The sequence below is a fragment of the Pholcus phalangioides genome, unplaced genomic scaffold, assembly GCF_987345545.1.
Source record: "Pholcus phalangioides strain wild (caught in Gottingen) unplaced genomic scaffold, Ppha-v1.0 ptg000011l_1, whole genome shotgun sequence".
Taxonomy (NCBI): Eukaryota; Metazoa; Arthropoda; class Arachnida; order Araneae; family Pholcidae; genus Pholcus; species Pholcus phalangioides.
In genome coordinates, this window is record NW_028301604.1 from 46,721,179 (window position 1) to 46,743,233 (window position 22,055).

The 22,055-nt window shown below is 37.5% G+C and overlaps 1 protein-coding gene across 1 annotated transcript in view; it reads left to right on the forward strand.

Moving 5' to 3' along the window:
* The first annotated feature begins 7,840 nt into the window (after positions 1 to 7,840).
* The window catches only part of LOC149080488 (uncharacterized), a 60,678-nt gene continuing 46,463 nt past the window's right edge, over positions 7,841 to 22,055 (forward strand). Inside the window, exon 1 of the mRNA XM_089238659.1 lies at positions 7,841 to 8,041. The gene's annotated coding sequence lies outside the window, so the exon portion shown is untranslated. The remainder of the gene's footprint in view (positions 8,042 to 22,055) is intronic.

The window sequence follows — 22,055 nt, forward strand, 5'->3', positions numbered from 1 at the left end:
TTTTAGGTGCCTGAAATTTAACAAGCCCTGTTGCAAAACAAAATATAACACATTAGGCGACACAGTGCAACTTGAAAACTCTGACGTAGTAACATGTACAGCAGATCCTTGCTAATCTGGCACATATTAGACCAGGGTGTGCTAGATCTGTGCACAGACATGCAGTGACCCGTTTTCCTTTTTTATGCTTGAGGAAAACTCGTCCCAACTCAATAAGATACTTGCCTAAAGTACCAAAGGTCGTTTCGAGGTGTTTAATATCTGCTTCGTACTTGTCAGAAACTTTCCTGACATAGGGGTACAACAGAAACGACGACAGGACCACAGAAAAAGATTGCTACCGCAGGAAGTCCCACGCTGAGGAGTTACTGCACCAACCACCTCTCTTCCTTGAACTATGCATTGAGCTTTCTCAAAAGTACAGATGGTTTATACCTTCTTTATCCAAGCATTTCAAAATAATACGCTGCGCAACGGACGTATATACCTCTTGCTCATTGTGCTACTGAGTACAGATAAGATTTGCTGCTGACGACAAGAAAAGATAAGACGCTGCAAGCACCCAAACCATTCGCCAGTAACCAATTGAGCACCTATCAAAATCCTACCATTTTGTAATGAAAGGGGCTTATATTTGATCCATCTATGTATATTTAGATAGTTTTATTTATTTTTTATTTTTTGGTATGCGCTCATGCAAAATTACTTTTGTGGGGAAAAATGAATATTTTATTTCATCTTTTAAATTGACGTTTCCATGTTTATGTATCAGTCAAATAAACAGCTGAAAGCAGATATATTTGAGAGATATACTTTGTTTTGCATAATATAAAGATAATCTAAATTTATTTAAAATTAACACTAACTCACTTTGAATTTAAAAACTCCACTGATTGACACTTATTTACAAGTTTTAGGGCCCTTTCACACGGAGCGGATGCGGATGCGGACGCGGATGCGGATGCGGGTCCGGAAGAAGTTTTAACAATTGGAATATACTGCGCCTTTCAGACGAGCCGAAAAATCTCCGCACCTAGGAAATGTTCATGCGGGTCCGGACGTCGTCCGCATGTGTCAAAACCTAAGTGCGGGTTCCGCATCCGCACATAGAAGTTTTGACAATAGGTTTATTCGGAGCTATTCAGACGATGCGGATGCGGAGCGAATTCGTCCGCATCTTTGGCTATTTTTTGAAGGTGATTTTGCACGGAATTTTTTTAATTATTTGCCATAAATACCCTTAAAAACACCATGTGAGGGTCCCTGTTCATCAAATACGATGTACCCACATACGTGTATCCCTTCGTTTCCTTCTGAGATGGAGATATAGCAACTTTAACTGCCTTTTGTCCATATTTCACAATTTTATACAATAAAACCTGCCAACAAGGGCCACTGACGGGACCAAAATTATAAGCCGTTCTGTTCATTACGAATATTTAATTGACTACATACTTTAATAACTTTTAAATTTAATTTAAAAATATTAATTTTTTTCTTTTTAAATTTTTAAAATTATTTAAAAAATTATAAATATTTGAAATATTTTTTTAAATATTTGTTATTTTTTTAAATATTTATTATTTTTTTAAATTTTCAATCTTTTAATTTTTTCAAACTTAAAAAAAAAATACTTTTATTAAACAACGTTATCCACGTACGGTGTTCACTCAGGGCCGGATTAAGACGTTTGAAGACCCTAGCACTTGAATATTTTTGGTGGTTCCCCCCATACCTACAAGTATATTTTACTCGATATTCAGTCTATAAACTTAAAAAATGAAATTTTATATTTCAGAAATGACTAATCTAAGGATGGGATTTCACTATAAAAGGTTTATGAAAGTTATTTTATAAAACTTGAAAAAAGCAACTAATAAATTTATCGGTTGCATTTGCTCTAATGCAACCGATAAATTTATTAGTTGCTTTTTTTTAAATAATTGTTATAAAATTTTTATAGTGTAATCCGGCCGGGATTATACTATAAAGTTTTATAAAAGAACTTTTATGAAAGTTGAAAAATTCAACCAATAGGCGCATCGGTTGCATTCAAGAAAATGCAACCGGTGCACACACACACACACATTTTGTATTCAAAAAATTCAACTAATAAGATAATATTGGTTGAATTTTTCACGTTTTATCAAAGAGCTTTTACAAAACTTTTATAGTGTAATCCCGGCCTAAGGCTGGTATTACACTATAAAACTTGAAAAATGTAACCAATAAACATATCTGTTACATTCGAGCGAACTTAACTGATCGGCCTATCGGTTGCATTTTTCAAGTTTTATAAACTAACTTTTATAAAACTTTTATACTGTAATCCCGGCCTAAGACAGAATTGTGATGTGAATATTTCTAAGCACAGACATTTTGAACGTTCCCACCCCTCCCCTTTTTTTGTACTTGCAAATTCTTTGATATCTCCTGAATTTTTTTTTTAGGAACATATTAGTTTTGGATGTTTTTGGAATTTTTCTTTCATATTTTTCCGGAAAGACGGATTTTTTTTTTCAAAATGTTTTGAAAATATTTGAAGACATTTTCTCCCATCGACTACTTGTGAGGATCGGAATTAAGACATCTTTATTCCCATATTCTATGTAACTCTAGACTAAACCACCAAAGAATGCCTCTAGGCTGCCTATGGCCACTGAATCAGGGGTGAAGGTGAAAAATAATTATAAAAAATTGCGAAAAAATAGTTTTCATGCACGAATTTCAACCTAAAGATGCGGGCGAAACACCCGCATCTTCAGTGCTCGTGTGAAAGGGTATGCGGACCCGCTTCCGCATCCGCGTCCGCATCCGCTCCGTGTGAAAGGGGCCTTATACGCGTGTGCGAGCGAAAGAAAATTTACGGGTGTTATACATTAATTACAATCATTATTTTGGAATTAATTGTAGCATCTTCACATTTTTAGCCTTTACAATGCATTGATTTGTGATTGATGTTATTTTCTTTAAAAACTTGTGATGTAAATTTATTAATTTTTGATGTGGATAAGTCTTTTAAATCATCTAACGATATTGGGTGTATTCGCAAAAAGTTGTGTGTTTAACGAAATAATTTAAACGCTCATCTCAAGTATTCAGTATATATCAGAGCTTTTGATGTCTGCGAAAAGATCTGGTTAAGGCAAATCCAGGACGCGGTAGCCTAGGTCAAAATACTCGCCTAAAGTACTAAAGGATGTTTAGAGGTGTCGCGAGTTCGATACCCGGTTCGTCCTTGTCAGAAAACTTTAATGACACAAGGGTACAACAAAAACTGCGACATGACCGCAGAAAAAATTGCTACCGCAAGGAGTCCCCCATCGAGGGGTTAGCGGACCAACTCTCGATGAGTATAAAAAATAAGCCTGCCGTTCGGAATCAGCAATAAATTGTAGGTCCTCGGTCTAAAATTAGCCCTCGTGTGCAGAAAATGACCGTGGTGCGACAAAAATGATCAAATGATAAGGCAAATCCAATGAATATTCCTCTGGTTTTAATACCTCTTTTGGTCTGGGCACCAGACCTGCAGCCCGCTTTCATAACGAAATTGTTTTACGCTATATTTCTAGAGATTCGAACGCAAATTAAAACCAGTGGAGTCGTCTGATAGGATTCGACGTTCAGCCGCGTTACGGGAAGGACGCTCGAGTGTTCGCTGCGAGAAAAACCGGTTATCCTCTGTTGAAAGAGAATTTTTTTCTTTTTGTCTGAATCGTATTTATTCAAATTGGTTTTTTTTCTCTCTCTCCCCCTTTCGTTTGCTCTCAACTAGAAATTTATTTTATGATAGATAAGAAATGTGTGATACATCAAAAAATACAAACATGGGAAGTGGATGACCCATGTGTTTTCCAAACCAATCATTCACATATGGATATTTTAAAAAAAGCTGACTTTCTAGGATTTTATACGTTTCATATCATGTTAGTTCCGATTGATACCAAGTTTCCGAAGTCGAAACCGAAATTCTTCAGCCAGGCATTATCTGAAAGTGTTCGATCATCGAAAGATCTACAGGCTGTGAAATACACAGCAAAGGGCGACCCAATAATCGAAACAACGAACATTAATACAGCACGTGACCTTCTAGACTTGAAATCCATCATGGGTATTGCAGTTAATCCAAAATTCATGCTGGAGGAGTTGTCATCAAGATTTCTCTTGCGTGACGTCGAAGTTGATGAAGATCTAGGAAATGTTGCTGATGAAATTGAGGAAAAAAACGATATGATGGTTCTATCAATACGTCGTTTCAAGTATAAAGGTAAGCCAACAAACACAATACTCATTCAATCATTGGGCCACTACCTCCCAGAAAAAGTAATTTTATGGCTTGAACGCCACAACATAAAACTATTTATTGATAATCCTCGACAATGCAAAAAATGTCATAAATATACCCATGCAATGAAGCATTGTTCTGCCACTATTGTTGTGTGTGGAAAATGTTCAGAAAACCATCCCACCGAAACTTGTGTTTCTCAAAAATTGAATGTAGTAATTGCATGGAAGAGCAAGCAGCGAGTGACAGATCATGTGATTAATTTAAACAGGAACAAAAAATTTTGGATTTTAAGTGTGTCAATCACATAACATTAGCCAATGCACGTAAGATTTTTGAAAATCGAAAAAATTCTCAAAGCGTGAAATTATCATCGATACAGCAAAGCAACATTCCAGATACGTCAAATTGGATCACCAAAGCTGAGATCACAGACATGTTTAGCAAGTTGCGTGACGATTTGGGTTTGAATAACAAGAATTCTCCGATCACAAATAACTTTTGTTCATTTATAACAAAAAGTGAATTTAATGAACTGTTTGAATCATTGAAGTTGGAAATCGCTACAAACATGAAAGCGATGATTGAATCGTGCGTGGACGAAATTCGGAACTTACAAGATAATGTCACTCCACCAAGGAAAAAATCAAATAAGTATGGAGCTACAATTTCCCCTACTTCCTCGACCCAGAATATTGTTGGTTCAAAGAACTTGAATAACACTGTCTATAGTATGGAGGTGGGTCTCAAAGTGAAAAGTAAGTGGACAAAAACTGTACAATTTATTTATATATTCATTGTAATGAGTCAATTTGTTAATATATTGCAATGGAATGCTCAAAGCATTCGTAACAAAAAAGATTCAATATTACGATTTATTCGTGAATATGAAATTATTTGTATACAGGAAACGTTTCTGTCAATATCCGATGATTTTTATTTACCAAACTTTCAAATATTTCGATGTGACAGAGGAACCGAGAGGCGGGGTGGATCCAAACTTATCAAGATCTTGAAACTTATAGCTGGAAGATTACGTGGAGCTCCGAGTAATAAACTTCTTGCTATTTGCTCTAATATTATTAAAGGTTTTTTGAGTTATAGTATTTTTTTAGCATACTGCATCACAAACTCAATTGAAAAAATGTGCAGCATTATATCACTCTGCGTTTCGCATTACAACAGGACTACCTATATCAACTCCTATAACTCTCCTACTTAGTATATGTGGTCAACCCCCTTTCAATCTCTTTGTTTTACGCTCCGTTGGTCGATTGTTTTTGAAGGCTAGAGTGTCTAGTTATGGCACTGATTTTTCTAATTTTTGCAAACGATGGCCGATTTTTAATAATTCAGTTATTTCTCCGATCTCATCTGAAGTTACCGATTTTATAATTAATAATCACCTTACTACTCCGTTACAAACACTGACATTTTCAACTCCTCCTTGGAGTAACTCCAATATCAGGTTTCATATTGATGATCTTCCCTTTCAAGAAAGTACTTACGATCATATGATTCCAATATTATTTAATCAACATATGACAGAAAATTTGTCGTCCAATGTTATCATAGCTACAGATGCATCCAAAGCTCAACATACGTCTGTGAGAATCTATTGCCTTAATAATAATTTATGTATACAAGCTTTAGTTCATGATTACTCCTGCGTTTTTACTGCAGAGTGTCTTGCTATTGCATATGCAGCTACCAAGCTCATCTGTGACAGACGTAATTACGTTATTTTTACCGATAGCAAAGCATCACTTTTTGCTTCGAAAAATGTAAATCCCCGTTCCCATTCTGTAACATTATTGACACATTCCTGTCTTGCACATGCAAAAAACATTGCAAATTCAATCACTTTGGTGTGGACTCCTGGCCATAAGAATATTTTATATAACGAGATTGCCGATAAAGTAGCACGACTTGCGACAAGAAATAATAACTTAAACTTTCCTTCTTTCACTTTTATGGAAGATATTCTTAATTGTTCTGAAAATTGTTTTAAAAACAACGTTGATCAGCATTTTACTTGTCAAAACGAATATATCTACGCTATCGACTTTTTCAACTGTGCTAAATTATACTCACGATTTTTTCACAGTCGAAAATATGAAACACTTTTTTATCGTTTACTTACAAACAGAGCACCCACCAAAGATTATTTACATAGAATAAATCAGATTTCATCTCCGATCTGTGACCATTGTTCAGACCCTGAGACTTCACTGCATTTCATGTTCATTTGTAAACATTGGATTGAACAACGCCGTCAATTTGCTATTAGCCTCTCGATTCCCAATGTCAATCGTTTGTCTTGGATGAATGTATTAAAGGCGAATGCTGAGATGAATTTGTTCATGCTTTTGAAAAATATCTTTATGCACGTAACAGATTTTAATTTGCATTTAATTTTGATTTTTTCTGTTTCTGTATTTACATCAGATGTGAAATGAGATATTTTTTAGGTTATGTATACCGCAGTTATTTATTTTTTTAGAATTTGAGAAGCATTTTTGAATGGAAAAGAAAATTCGTATTTCTTGTTTGTGTGTGGGGTTTTTTTTTGTTTTTTTTTTAATCTCTCGAAATATTTATATTTTGCTTTCTCTATGTGTATTTTTTGGTTAGAATTTCCAAGTGTGATTTTCCCCCATCCCTATCATGTAAGATTTGTGCAAATTCTACCATCTTTAATGTAAATTTTGCATTCGTGTATTCACATTACGTATATGTACTCACATATTTACATGTATATTACGTAGTGTAAATTTTTGTTTTAAAGCGGTCCTAAAGCCCTTGTAGGTATAAAGGACGTAAAATAAAGTGTCATGTCTGATAGGCACTTTTGAGAAGATTGCAATATCGCTACTTTGGCTTTAATAGCTTTACTGGTTGAACTTGCGGCCCGCTTTTGCATCGAAATTGTTTTTGGCTATACCCCGAAAGGTTCACAACGCACACAGAAGTCAATGATGTGTGATAGGTATTTCCGAGACAAACTCAATAATCCCACGCTGGTTTTAATACGTCTTCCGGTCTGTGTATTTAGCTCGCGGACCACTTTCGTAACGAAACCATTTTAGGCTATATCTCGAGAGGTAGATATAGCGTAAACTCATATAGACAACATTTGTATCATCTGTTAGCTATTCCAAATACAAATATGATGATACCAATTTAAATATATCATTACCTTCCATGCGATTCAAGGCGCATAGGACGCATTGACGTCGAAACTTTCGGCCGTATCTATAATACAGCCTAAACCAATTTTTTTTCAAGTTCTTTAGTGGGAAGTGTTTGAAAATCAAACTATTCTTCCAAAAGCAACAGAAGTTTTTGCACCTTAAAAATCCTTTACAAGAAGAAGAGCTTCGAGTACTAATGATTTTTAATGCTGAGGAATTTCTAGAAAGAATCTATTTGAATAATTCTCACGATTTTTCCACATTTCCGCGTTACTCAGCATGAAGAGAGGAGCTCCAGATGTCGCCAGTAACGTCATTCTTACGTCATCGAAAAAGAGGAGCCAGGAAACGCGTTTTCTGGTTCGTTTGCGTTGTGCTGGATGTCTTTCTTGAAAGATCCTTTATATGGTTTGGAACACCTTGTTACAGTGATTATATCAGTCCTGCTGCATAAGAAACATTGCCGATGCACTTAGAAGGGAACTGAAATGATTTCAAGAACTCAGATCGATTTCCAGCAGCGAGAGGAAATTTTTCGTAGGAGTTTCATTCATTTATCGAGGTGAGAGAGAGTATTCTGTGCATTTCATTCAGTGAAAAAAAGGAAACTTTGTGCAGTCAACAATCAGGGCGAAACCAAATTTAAGATAGTGTTAAAAATTGATTCGAGAGTTGTAGATTATTTTATCGATTAACGAACTTCAAAAATTAACTACTTGAATAATTTGAAAAATAATGCAAAAATTGGAAGATGAAATACATGTACATGGTGTTACGATTATGCATAATCGCCTGTTATAATCCATTATAGGCAATCGTCACGGTAAGTTTGATAAATTTAACGACGGATGACTTTTATATGCGGTTATGCATAATTTCTAAATGTAGTTGGTGAGTTTGTGCTAAATATGGGGAAAAAAAATGAAACGGATTATCAATAATGGTATCGAGTGGTCGTTATATCGAAAGAAAACCATATAGGATGAATGTTATATGAAAACTTTTGAGAGTTACTCTACTGGCCGTTGTAATGGAATTGTCGCTATAACGTTGGTTTTTTTTCGTTATAACGAGTGTCAAACCGCTGTTCCGCGCATCCCTAGGGGTACATAAGACTGCACTGGCGGTACAACGAGAAATAGTAATAGACAGCAATTGGAAAACAGTTCTAGATAGTTCACAAGACCATGTTCTAGCTCATAGAGGTTCCTTCATACATTTTCTTTCACTTCTGGCACTCCCTAGACCACGGATTTCATTTGGTTCCGCCTAAACAACAAGTCTTCTCACAAATGAATGTGAGAGCAAGAAGTGGTGGGAAAGCTTTATGTTTACTCCGATTTTCTGCAAAAACGTTTGGTAAAGCCCTTCCACATAACTGCAAGGAATCATAGAAAATCTTCCGGCTTGTGAGCATGGTTTATCATTTTTTCTTTTGTGATTTTTGAATTAAATTCAATTGAATGTTAGTGGGAGTGACGTGGAGTGGTTCATTTGCGTAGGGTTTTTGAACTAATATGCTATTTTTATCATAAAAATGATATGCTATTGCTACATGTTACTTTTTATACGTGCGAATTACAAAGAAGTTTCCTTTTTTTCTCTATGCTATAAAATAATGGAATTTATTCATGTTTTCTAAATAGTTATTTCTTTGTGCAAATCGAAGCTCTCGTCAATGCAAAAATAGAAAAAATCTTTTGAAATAATCAGATATCGGAGAATCTATATCTGAACTTGAAGATCCCATGAGCAGTGAGTCTAAAATAATGTTTCTAATACTGATTTACACAATAAAGATATTGGAGAATTAAGTTTATAAGTTAGAATATTCCAATATACTCTTGATTAAATATATCTACTACGCGGAGAAGCAACTGATAAATATTATTAAAACTTATTGCAGAAAGAAGTTACAGGTTTCAGCAAAATTTCTCTTGAAATCTTTTGCATAGCCTTTCAAGCTGCTGCTTTGACAAAAATTTCATGAAATAAGGCACAATACACAGAGACTGAATCAGCAGCAATTCTTAATATTTGGTGGTAAAATCAAGTGGACAACTTTTCTGGATTGTAATATCCCTTGTGAAAACTGAACAGTGAACAATCAATTAGTTATATGTAGGTGATGATGCCTTCGAAATTGCTAAATAGGTCTAAGGTATTAAGATATGAACAATTTGCATAGCCCAAATATCTTTGAGTTGGGACCCTGCATGATAAATATATGGGGTGAAACCTGCTAGTCTGAAACTTGCATGTTAGTCAAACCTCAGTATGACGTCACCCCTGGAGAGAATAAAAATGACTTCATAAGTGGGGTGACTTAATAACAAGACCAGCACGCTATTTATACAGAAATACCTGACCTTTCAAAAGCTGACCTTATAAGTGGGATGAGGTTAAAAGTGGTTGACGTTTTTCCAAATTATTACTGTATGATGTTTGTGTGTTGAAAACAAGTACCGTAAACACGAATCACTTTGGCCTACTTTTATGAAATTTTTTGTTCAATCTTATGCTAGAAAATAACAAATAATATTTACCGAGATTTAAGGCTATTTTTACACAGTTCAAATCTTTCTCTAAAAGACCGATTTTAGAAAATCCATTTCCTATAATATTTTTATGAATTTTTATTTTGGGACAAAGTAGCCCGTACGTTTGAGTAACTCATTCCGACATCAAATATTCATATTTTAAAACACTGTAAAACATGCTTGAAGCAATGGAACCCACTGGTTTTGAAAAGAAAGTATTCTCACACATCAATACAAAAATACAGTTTATTCTTAGTTTACACTGGTACTTCTTCGTCCTGTATACAAATCAGTAAAGAAAAAAAGTGACTAAGGAATATTAGTCTGTTATTAGAAGTTTTAAATAGGTACGAAGCCTAAGCTTGAAAATGTATCAGTCTTTTATAAGTTCAAACGCTACTTTCAACTCTTGGCTATATAGTATTCACAGAAAAAAGTCCTCTTTCCAATAATTTTGGAGACTTGATATTAGATCATTTTTGTAGATAAAGGTGTCTTATTTCTGTTGGCCACTTCCAAGATTTTTTCGTAGGCTCCATATATATAATTCACAATAGTACCAGTTTCTGCTACACTCAAAACCAGTCCTGTAAAGTATTTTTCCTTTCGAGAAACTACTGCAATATTTCCTTCTTTCAAAATGTTCTTTAGGCCGGTGGGTTCTTAGTGCCGCTGTGGTGGTCGAGTGGTTATAGTGACGGACTTGCGATGCGAGGATCCGAGTTCGAACCCCACAGTGGTGGTCGGCTGAAGTTGGTTTTCTGTGGTTCCCAACTTCAAGGCGCAAATGCAAGCCGATCCCCCGTTAAAAAGTCTCGCCACAGAGAGCAACAGTCCTACAACGATAAATCATTCAATTATAACACTTCACTCATAGTTTGAAAAACTGGTGGCAGATGGCAGCACTACACATAACAAGCATTACAGAGAAACACAAAAACTTCACGTCAGGTTTCACTACACGTACATGCACATTCCCGCATGTACCGGTTCGTTGGGGGTTCCGCGGGGGGGGGCTGTGGGCGGGGTGCATGTGTGGTGTAACAGTAGTAGGTAGGGCCTCCAAAAAATGGCTTGGGGTTCCATGATGTTCTTAAGTAAGCCACCTCGTTGGGCAATTTGCCTGTTGTGGCGTTGTATTTGTATTTATTACACTATAAAAGTTCTTTGTCAAAGATCATTTATAAAACAAAAGAATTTGATAGTGTAATGGGAAACTATGATAAAATACGCTCTTTATCAAAGTTTCTTTTACCAAAGTCAGCCTCCTCATCCAATATTTGAAAAAATATTAATGTTGATGCTTTCTATGCTGCAGTTTCAATTGCTCAAGTTTGCATACTATATACTTTGCGATTTGATAAAGTAATTAAAAAATGAGTGGTAGGTATCAATTGGATATCCAAGTTTTTTCGTCTCGATGAACTGAATTGGTTCGTGCGATTTGAACGGTAGAAAAAAAATATAAAAATGATTTTAAATAAACTAAAGGAAAAATATTCTTTTGCTTCCATGACATACTAAAGTCAGTGAGAGCTTAAAAAGACCTTAATTACGTATGTGAATATCAGAGACTTGAATTTCTCTAGTTGAATGCAAAAACAAACGTTTGGATGTGCTTTTCGGTTATAACGAATTCAATTCCGTCCTAGTGAACCTGCAATACAATAATAAAATAATGTTGAAAATATCCTTATAACGAATGGACATATTTATATCTATGGGATATAAGGAGTCATCTTCGAATAATACGTCACCAATCGTGGGGGTTCGCATTTGCTGACTTTTAATGACGATTGATTGTGTGAGCAATAGTGGTAGGAAAATATGATATTGAGTTATATATTGGGCTGGTATATATGAAATGATAAATACTGTACTTTCGGAAATCATATATGTTAAATTGGAAGGCCTCGTACTTCTGGTACAGTATCAATCAGGCCGTAAAAAATTTCATCCTGGAAACCCACTAAAGATTTCAGACGGGGGAAAGAATTTTCTCGTGGAGAGGGGGTGTGTGTGTGTGTGTTGGAATCTATATATTTATTTATTTATTTAAATACAAACTACAGGCAAAAGCCCAGTTACAGTTTGCATATACACTGTAACAAATTAAGAGAATTTGCAGACTTGGTCGATTATCTCTAGAACTACTGTACCGATTTTAATGAAATTTGATACGTACACACATTGATGCAACACAAAACAAATAACCATTCAATAATTGTAATACACACGCATGATCGTGCGTAACACTCGTTGGAGTCGGAAGGTATGAAACAGCGTTTGCAGAATAAACAAAAAAATGGGTTAATAGATGGGTTAATAGGGGGTATGGTCCCCTCTTAGGCCGAACACATACTGGGGAGTCGACAAAGAGAGCGATTTCAAAAGAGAAAATACATTCAGATCAGCATCGATGTCCCCTAACATACTGAGGAGGCGGAGGAGAGCGAAAATGACCACAGGCGTTCTGAAGGGTAAAGAAGAAAAGCCTTTGAGCGGGAAACGTGACATCTCGCCAACTAGTAACCCTACCAGCCTGTTCATGTCAAATCAATCAGTTTGGCAATATTGGAGGATTCCGATAAACCAGCGGTTCTCAACCAGTGCACCGCAGATCCCTTAGGGCTCCGTGGCCACTCCAGGAAAATAAATAAAAAAAAACAGTAAATTTGAAAAAAATAATTAATATTTTTGAATAATAAAAATAAGTCAGAAACTTTGATGAATAAATAAAAAAAATAGGCCTACGGGGCTCCGCCATAGAAATTACATACCGGAAAAGGGCTCCGTGGGTCAAAAAAGGTGGAGAAGCGCTGCAATAAACGCGTTAATCCTCAAAAGACTACAAGTCCTGTTTATATATGTTTTTAATGACTTCTTGTATCAAACCGTTGTTTCGAATATTATTGCACAATATGCATAAAGATTGAAATAATTATACTTCAATCAAGATAGAGAGACAACAGAATTAGTTAGACACTGAATAAAAATACATGCCTATAATCCGCAGAAGCTAATTTCGATACTTTCTAAAGAAAATATCACCGTTAATGAGATGAAGTTATCCATACACCTCGATGATGAAACCGTAATTTTTTTATGGCCAGCGTATCATTATGAAAATGATTGTTATTAGCGATAAATGTATACGTGGTGGTTAAGCACAAATTATCAGTGTGGATCCATTATTTATGAAATCCCAGAATTACAGATTCCTCCTATATGCAGGGCCGTCTTAAGAGCATCATGGGCCCAAGGGCCAAATGATTTTGCTGAGGCCCTACCAGGGAAATTCCCGAAAATCTCAACCACATCTCACTTTTGTGAAGCCTTTTTTATCTTGAGGTCCCACGGTCCTTGCCCTGGTGGGCCCATGCCTTACGACGGCACTGCTTATAACCGGCATGTTCTGTGCATAACCAATTTCAATGAACGCACGGATGCTGCAAACAACTGGTTTCGATTTTTTAAGAAATACAGAAATATGTATTGTGTGTGAGATGTTCATTATTTGCATCAGAAAAAAATCTTGTGCCTCTTTCATAACACACGACATTCCAATTCAAATCCACGGAAATAATAGATATTCAGTAGAATAAAATAAAAGAGAAAAAACAGAAACCGTGTTTCGACAATGTTAGTAAGCGATGAGCAATCATCACGGTGTTTATCCGTTTTCCTAAAAAACGGGATCTCAAACATTTTCCACCCGCGCCACCCATTTCCCTTATGAAGAGCCATTGGCGTACGCAAAGGGGGGATTTGGGGTTCTAACCCCCCCCCCACCCTTAAGCCAAGATTATAGTGTTATTTTGCCGGAAAAAACGTAAAACACCCAGAAGGAAAAACAAATTTGAACCCCTCCCCTCCCCGAGAAAATTCTGCCGTACGCCTATGTGAAGAGCAGTTGTAAGCAAAGCATTTCTTTGAAAAACCTTTGTCAGCACCACTGCGAAGCTGCACCCCTGACGAAGGTTGGCGCGCACAGTTTGAGAACCCCTGCTAATCCATCAACGTGTTGACAAATCCAGGGCCGCCATTCGAGGGAGGGGAGCTTTTGAAAATACAATAAAAATGGTATATATACATACAAATATATATATACCAGGGGCTCTGCGCCCCTGCAGCCTTTGGCGGCCAACCCCCCGCCCCCCTCTCATCACAACATGTCTTGTTTATTTCGTCCCACTTCATCAGCGTTATGGAAAGGGACATGTGAAAGCACCAACTTACTGAAGAAGCGAATTTTACAATAATAAAACAAATGTGATTCATCAAGTACCCCCAGAAAACTTGCCCATGGGGGTCCCCAGACTCCAATTCGCTGAATTTTAGCGGGGCCCAGACTGGATTTATCTCGGGCTATCGATGTGTTGCAAATTTTACAATGTTAAACGACAGAAAAGAATGAGATTCATCCAGGGCCCCCAAAATGAAACCTGTAAACATGGGGCCCCGACTTGGAAGCTTGTTGGTCATTCCCCGCTGCAAGTGCCATGAAAATTTTTCATTTGTATTCATTTTACCAACGAATAAGTTCCAGCCCCCCCCCCCAGTTACCCGTGACCGAATTCGGAAATTTTATGGGGTCCCCAGACTGGATATATCTTGGGCTTCCGCTATCGCAAATTTTTCAATGTTAAAGCAGCAAGAAAACAACGAGATCCATCAAGGGCCCTGGAAATCAAACCTTTTAACTTCCCCATTAAGGTATACGTGCAATCCTACCCCGACCCTGTGTGTTGGGAGCACTGGTGTTATATGTATATTATACCTCTCGACATGCCCCCCCCCCACAAGGGCAGGGCTGACAGGGGCCGGAACGATTCTTATCACTTTTTGATTTTTCACACTATAAATTAACCATAGAGAGCTCCTGAAAAGCTGGTTTGGGGGCTCGCCATCTATTCCAGTCTAGGCGCCCTGCTGTAGGATGTGGGAGCCTCTCCGTAAATGCACGTAACTTGGTCCCGACTTGGTCAAATGGGTCCCGAATATGCTAGAGTTAAATGAATACTTGACCCAAAATCGTAACCGATTTCCGTAACAGAAAAACGTAACAGATTTCCGCCACTCAAAAAACGTCACCCACTTCCGTAACATAAAATCGTCACTAATTTCGGTTGCTTAGAAACAGGCACTTTTCGAGTTTGTGTTTTATATTATAGAGTAGATATACATACATTGAGTTCATGTGTGTTTTCTCTCTTTGCCTTCCCCCCTACCCTGGAAAACGTTGAAATGACGTTCCTGGAAAAATCTCCTCAAATTTTCGTTGAAATTCTAAGAACATGTTCAGTATTGAGTAGAAAATTAGTGTCGACCAGCAATTCTTAACCTTTTTTCTGAGTCACGGAGCCCTTTTTAGTGTATAATTTCTAGGACGGAGCCCCGTACGCTACGTTTTTTTTTTTTTCATTTGGTCATAAAATTTACTGGTTCATTTTACTTTCATCGAGTGAACGCGGAGCCCCCTCAACCAGTGCACCTGGAGCACTGGTTGAGAACCACTGGTATAGACAGTACATAGATAGTTTTCTTTGTAAAAGATTTTTGATGTCTTTGTGGGGAAGAAATGATTTTTCCGCCAAAGCGACTGCATAATGATTTATAGTGGTATATAACTTATGATTTTTTAGTGGTTTTCCAGTTTCCGACAAAAATTTGCCACCCTTTACATTTTGCAGCCCAGGGCAAAGGCGTGGGCATGAAAAACATTGAGAGGGCTGAAAGTTGCCAGTCGTTCCGTGGTGAGCCTCGAGCCCGTATGTAGAAGGGTGCAGTGCCCCGCATTATGTATTCATTAATTGGGGAAGGGGGTTCTCAGCCCCCTAACACAAAATTTATTGGGGGGTTGAAATAGCCCCCCCCCCCCCGCCGCCATGTTCTGGTGCCTATGTCCCACGGCAGTACGTTTGTTATTAAAAACTATTCAGGGACAATTGAAAAGATGAAATTTAAGGGATGGAATTTGCGCCCCTTCTGATACTACGCCCGGGAAACCACACCCCCTCCCGCTCCCTTCCTAGTTGCAGCACTGTTCGTTCGTCAGAAGGAAGTTCTGTTGCACATAGTGTAGTTTTCCATGCAAAAAGCGCAATGGGATGGGCGGAAATTTGCGAAATATCTATGCTATCTCGTAGTCCCAGTAAGATTTTGAAAAATATTCACGTCTAAAAAAATGACGGGGGGAATTAATCCGTAAAATGCTACCAAAACAGTCGTCAAACTTTTAAATTAGGATAGACTGGGTTAAGCACAAAAAATGGGAATCGAAAAGAAGAGAGAGTGCCAAAAGTGGAAAAAAAATCAGCAACCCGTGGGATGTCGTTATCTATTTTACGAAAAACTCCCTGGTCCGAGAGTTGCGTTAACTCCGATTGGGATGGACCGATCGGATAATTTTCTCCGCTGCTGATAATCATCATCACTATCAACGAGTGCTGCAGCACGTGCGTTATTATTATTTTATTTATTCGTGCGCGTTAGTGTGTGTTGGCTGTCCCTAATTTTCTAAGCTGCATTTTTGTTTAATTCATCCGGATTCTTTTTATTTTCATCAAATATTTGAGAAAAAGGTAGGCTATGCACGCACATGATACTGGCGCGAGGAAATTTTCTAAATTATTACGTTTAAAAAATGATTTTCTATTGAAGTTCAATGATGTTATGAATTTCCAAAACGACTATCAAAAATATAATATATTACCATGTTTTTAACACATTTATCTACCGTCTTGATATTAAGTCAAGAACAAGTAACCTTTTATTTACATCATTAATTAGAAAATTGGTTTCCTTGTTTCACACATGAAAATGAAGTGTCACTAAATTTACACTGTTGTTGACATCTTTTTTATACTCCGATCAGAAAATGCACTCAAGGGTTAGAAAAAATTTATTTGTTGATTAATAAAATTTACTTTGATTTTTTATAGTGTACTTAGTGCGCAGAGTATAGTGTGTGTGTAATGGTGTTTACTGCATTACACTTCTGTGTACTGCACAGAAAGTAGCAATACTTAATTGATATCACAAAATATCAATGTTATTAAATGAATTAAGAAGGGGAAAATCTGGAGACGTTTAAATATATATTGACGTCGATTTTGAACGAGATGTAAAAAAAATATTGAGCGAATTTCAAAATGTCTTGAAAACATCGCGATAGAGAGATTTGCCAGTTAAATAATATTCTTATACTATTGAGATGAGTTTAAGATTAGAATAAAGGCATTTCCATGCAAGATTTTAAAAAAAACCGTTTTGTAGAGTGATTTATCTTTGTACCGAGTATAATAATTTATAACGATTTACCACTATGAATAATTTTTTCCAATCAGTATGTGTACAGATAACATTTTAAACGATAATGCTGTCTCTGAATCATGTTACTAAATTAAGGAACGTAATTCAGAGAATTATTATTCATTATAATGAACAACTTGATAAATTAATAATGAATGAATAATTTCCAATTCTAACTAATTTGTCTCCGTTGCTCTCACCATCGAAAAATGTACGCTCGTGCGGCCATATTTATTTCCGTAACGCGAACATAACGAGTGGTCTCCGGTTCTCGTTAGTTAACGTTTTACGTAGCGATGTCGATAACGAAAATCGCTAGTAACGATGTGAGAAAAATCAACCTTTAGCGATGGTGACGTAAATCTATCCCACAATGCACCTGGGGCTCTATTACGCTCATGTCGTTATGCCCGCGTTTCAAACGTGTTTGGGGTTTGCGGTGCATTGTGGGATAGATTTACGTCACCATCGCTAAAGGTTGATTTTTCTCACATCGTTACTAGTTGGAACTGGATTACTTAAAAGTGGAAGAATCCCGTGTGGTTATTACGAGACTACTCAAGAATTGATAAAAGCCATCTCTCAAAATTTTCAAGATAAGATAGTTATAACGTTCAACCGCAACACGCGAAAAGTTGAAGTGAACCTCAAGAAAAGTGCCAGACTTATTCTTCACTCCGGCATAGCTGAAATCCTGGGATTCGAACCTGGTGAATTAAAGGGTCCTCTCCTCGAAGATGTTTCAGTGTCGGACGTTAAACTAGACTTTCGCTTGTTATACGTATATTGTGATATCGTTGAACCCCAGGCTGTTGGAAACATATACTCGCCACTGTTAAAAATTGTCAAGGTTACGGGTCAAGACGGAGAGATCGTTAACGCCTCTTTTGAAAGGGATCACTACGTTGGGCTTGCGAGGAAAACTTTCGAGACGATTCACATTTATATAAAGACGCACACGGGACGTTTTGTATCATTCGAGCGTGGAAAGGTGATAGTGAAACTTCACTTCCGACTGAAACATTTGTGAAAATGCCGTATAAGCAATATAGATGTTGCGTCGATAGCGTGACGCACCACTACCTCAATCAAGCCGGTCATGGACTCTCATATTATCAAGGTTCAAATCTGCAGCGCGGATATGGTATCGGTTCTATATTCGGCTTTCTTTTCAGGTCAGCTATTCCCCTGTTTAAGAGCGGTGCGAGAGCTCTTGGCAAACAAGTGCTCCGTTCTGGTGTAGATTTCGCCAACAATTTGGTTCAGGGAAGAGACGCTAGAACGGCTACAACCGAGAGAGCGAAAGAAGCGGGTATGCTGCTGACAGACAAAGCCTCTGGAAAGCTCAAGGAGATGTTAGGCGGTCATAAAAGAAAGTGTAAAGCGAAGAATAGAGTCATTCGCAAGAGAGTGAGGAAAGCGTCAACACCCGACATTTTCGATTAACATGGCTATGATAATGTAACACTCGTCCGAATGCCTGAAAAGCGAAGTCGATCTCTTCTCGCTTCCACCCACACAGACCGCAATAGAAGGAGGTGAATGGATCGAGTTTCTACCTCTATCTAGCATAAAGGATGTTGGTGCTCCTTTGGAATTCAACGTGACTGGATGAGCCGAAAATTACATGGACCTTTCTGCTACCCAATTACATGTTCGGGTGCGAGTGACGAAAGGACACGATACGCCACTGCCCGAAAACGAGCTAGTCGCACCAGTAAATTTGCTTCTACATTCATTGTTTTCTCAGATAGACATCACTCTGAAAGGTCGGAACATCACAAACTCTTCCCACACTAAAGGGGCCTACACACGTTCAGTTATGCCTGCGCAGTTATAACTGCGCAGGCATAACTGAACGGTTCGATGCATCCACACCATTCAGTTATACCTGTGCAGGCGAAGCTTCTGGAACCGGTTTTAGGCAATCTGTGGGGATATTTTCGTTCTTCGATATCTGTCTTCGAGGTCTTTTGATCAGTTCGGATTTTTTCACATAGTCTACAAAGTTCGGAATTTTCTAGTATGATTTCCACAGATGATGCTTTGGGTGTAGTTGGATTGGTTATGGCACTGAAAGTGATTGACTCAAAAAAAAAGAAAAAAACGGGTAACGTGGTGCAAAGATTGGTGAATGATCGCTATAACGTGAGGTTGTTGTAACGAGCGTCGTTTCTCCTCTGAATATACGGATAAGGGATACATGCTCCTCCAGCATCGTTTGATAGAATTTTTTTCCCGCGATAGCGTCGATTTAAAAAAAAAAAAAATTTGACTTGGAAAATTTTTATGGTAACTCACGTAGTGTTTTTCTTTGAAAGAAAACAATGCATTTTTCGCGCGACCTCTTAAGATTAATTCAAGTCAATTCGAAATTGACTTATGGTATGTATATTAATAGTATTACTCAATATATGATATAATTATATTATCAATCGTATATATCTCTCTCTCAGAATTTTGCGATTGTTTTCTTACGTTTAAAACTAGCGTAATTTCATCTGAATTTTTTCTTTCAATGTTTGAGCTGAAAGTTGAAATTCGTTGCAATCTGACGAGATGTGCTCAAAAAACAAATTCAATGAGATTCATTAAAAATTACATGTAAAAGAAAATAATAAATTTATTATTTTCCCGTGAGTGATTTTTGTCCCGTTGATGCTTGCTGGTTTTCGGTCAAGAAAGGAGTGGGAATCCGGCGTTTGAAATTGCAAACAATTGCAAACATTAACTGACTCGTATAAACACCTGCTTGATTTCTAGGAATCTTGATTTCTAAAGGAACTACATGTGAAAGAATACTAAAATAATCTGACGTTATATACGGGGCCTCTAAAATCTCCAAGAACCCTGGTTAAAAACCTCTTCTCTAAATAATCAATAAACAATTAATAGTCATAGCACATTATTTGAATACAGAGTTTGTGTGTTTCGGTGCATAATTTCGGGCAAATTTATTGAAAAGAGTGATTTCAGAAACAAAATTGCGAATTTTAACAATGGTCGAAATATTTCTAAAATTTTATTTCGATTTTTTTATTCGATATGAAATTGTAAGAAAATATCGTGAAAATTAGGCCATTAGAAGATTTTCTTCTAATTAAATGGAATCCCTCTCCAAAACATGTTATTCAGTTATTATTGTTCTATTACATTATCAGTGAAAAAAGAAGAGGGAAGAAAGTAGGGCGAATATAAGAAAGCGGGAAAAAATAACTGCACAGTTATACCTGATAGCCCATACACACGCTCAGTTATACCTGCGCAGGCATAACTGTACAGTTATACCGAATCGAAAAACCATTCCCTTCAGGTCGCCTGCGCAGGTCAACTGACGGCCCCTACACACGCTCAGTTATGCCTGCACAGTTGGACTGTACAGGCATAAGTGCGCAGGTATAACTGAGCGTGTGTAGGGACCTTTACACTTATCGCGCCTACATTGAGACTCTGCTGAATTATGGCCAGGACGCTAAAAATGGACCCCTCGCTATGGAGGGTTATATCAAAGACACCGCTGGTTACATGAACAATCTCGAGAACAATGAAGGAATGAAAAAACGAGGTAGATACATCGCTAAGAGTCGATCATACGATCTGATGGGAAGACCTCACTGCTCGCTATTTTTTCAACAGAGACTTTTGCTCAATCTCGTTGATATGAAGGTGCGTTTGGTGCGCACGAAACCTTCGTTCTGCTTAGTGGCCGCAGCAGAGGATTACAACGTAGTGATAGACTACGCTAGCCTATTCGTGCGAAAAGTGAAAGTAAGTCCTGCTGTGGCTATAGAACATGCTAAAGCTCTGGAAAAAAACCACGGCAAAGTATCCGATCAACAGAGTGATCTGTAAAGTATACTCCGTTGCTAAAGGAAACGTGTCCTTTGTGCAAGACAACGTTTTTCTGGGACCGATGCCAAACAGAGTCGTGATCGGGCTAGTGGATAACGAGGCATATAACGGTACATATAATACTAACCCCTTTGAATTCAAACATTACGACTTGAATTTCATATCTGTGTACGTCGATGGCCGTCCGGTCCCTCACAAAGCTTTGGAGCCGAATTTCACGACGGGGAACATAGTAAGAGCGTACAACAACTTGTTTAGATCTGGAGAAGATCGCGGCATTGATCTGACGAGAGAAGAGTTCAAATGAGGATACGCACTATTTTGTTTCTCTCTGCTTCCCGACCAGAATGAATGCGGACATTTACATCTACTCAGACAAGGAAATATGCGCGTCGAACTGAAATTTTCCAAAGCTCTTCAAAAACCCATCTCTGTGATAGTCTACGGCGAGTTTCAATACTCGATCGCGATAACCAAAGCTAGAAGTGTTTTGTGTGATTTCTCGAGTTAAATGGACTCCGAGCAGATAAAAAATGCATTGACATCAAATCCAGTCACAAAGCAGATATTCAGAGATGTATTCGCAAGCGACACTTTACCAAACGGCGTTCGCAAGTATCCAGCTGCTTTCGTGGTTAACACCGACGTTCATACAGAGGAAGGAAGCCACTGGTTAGCAATATACCTGCACGACAACGTGACAGCTGAATTTTTTGACTCTTTTGGAAGACCGCCCTCACAATTCGTGGATGGGAAAATCAACTCATTTCTGAGCAAATACAAACGACTCACCTACAACGATGTGGCGCTGCAGTCGGTCAACAGCAAAGTGTGTGGACATTACGTTATATATTATATTTTTTGTAAATG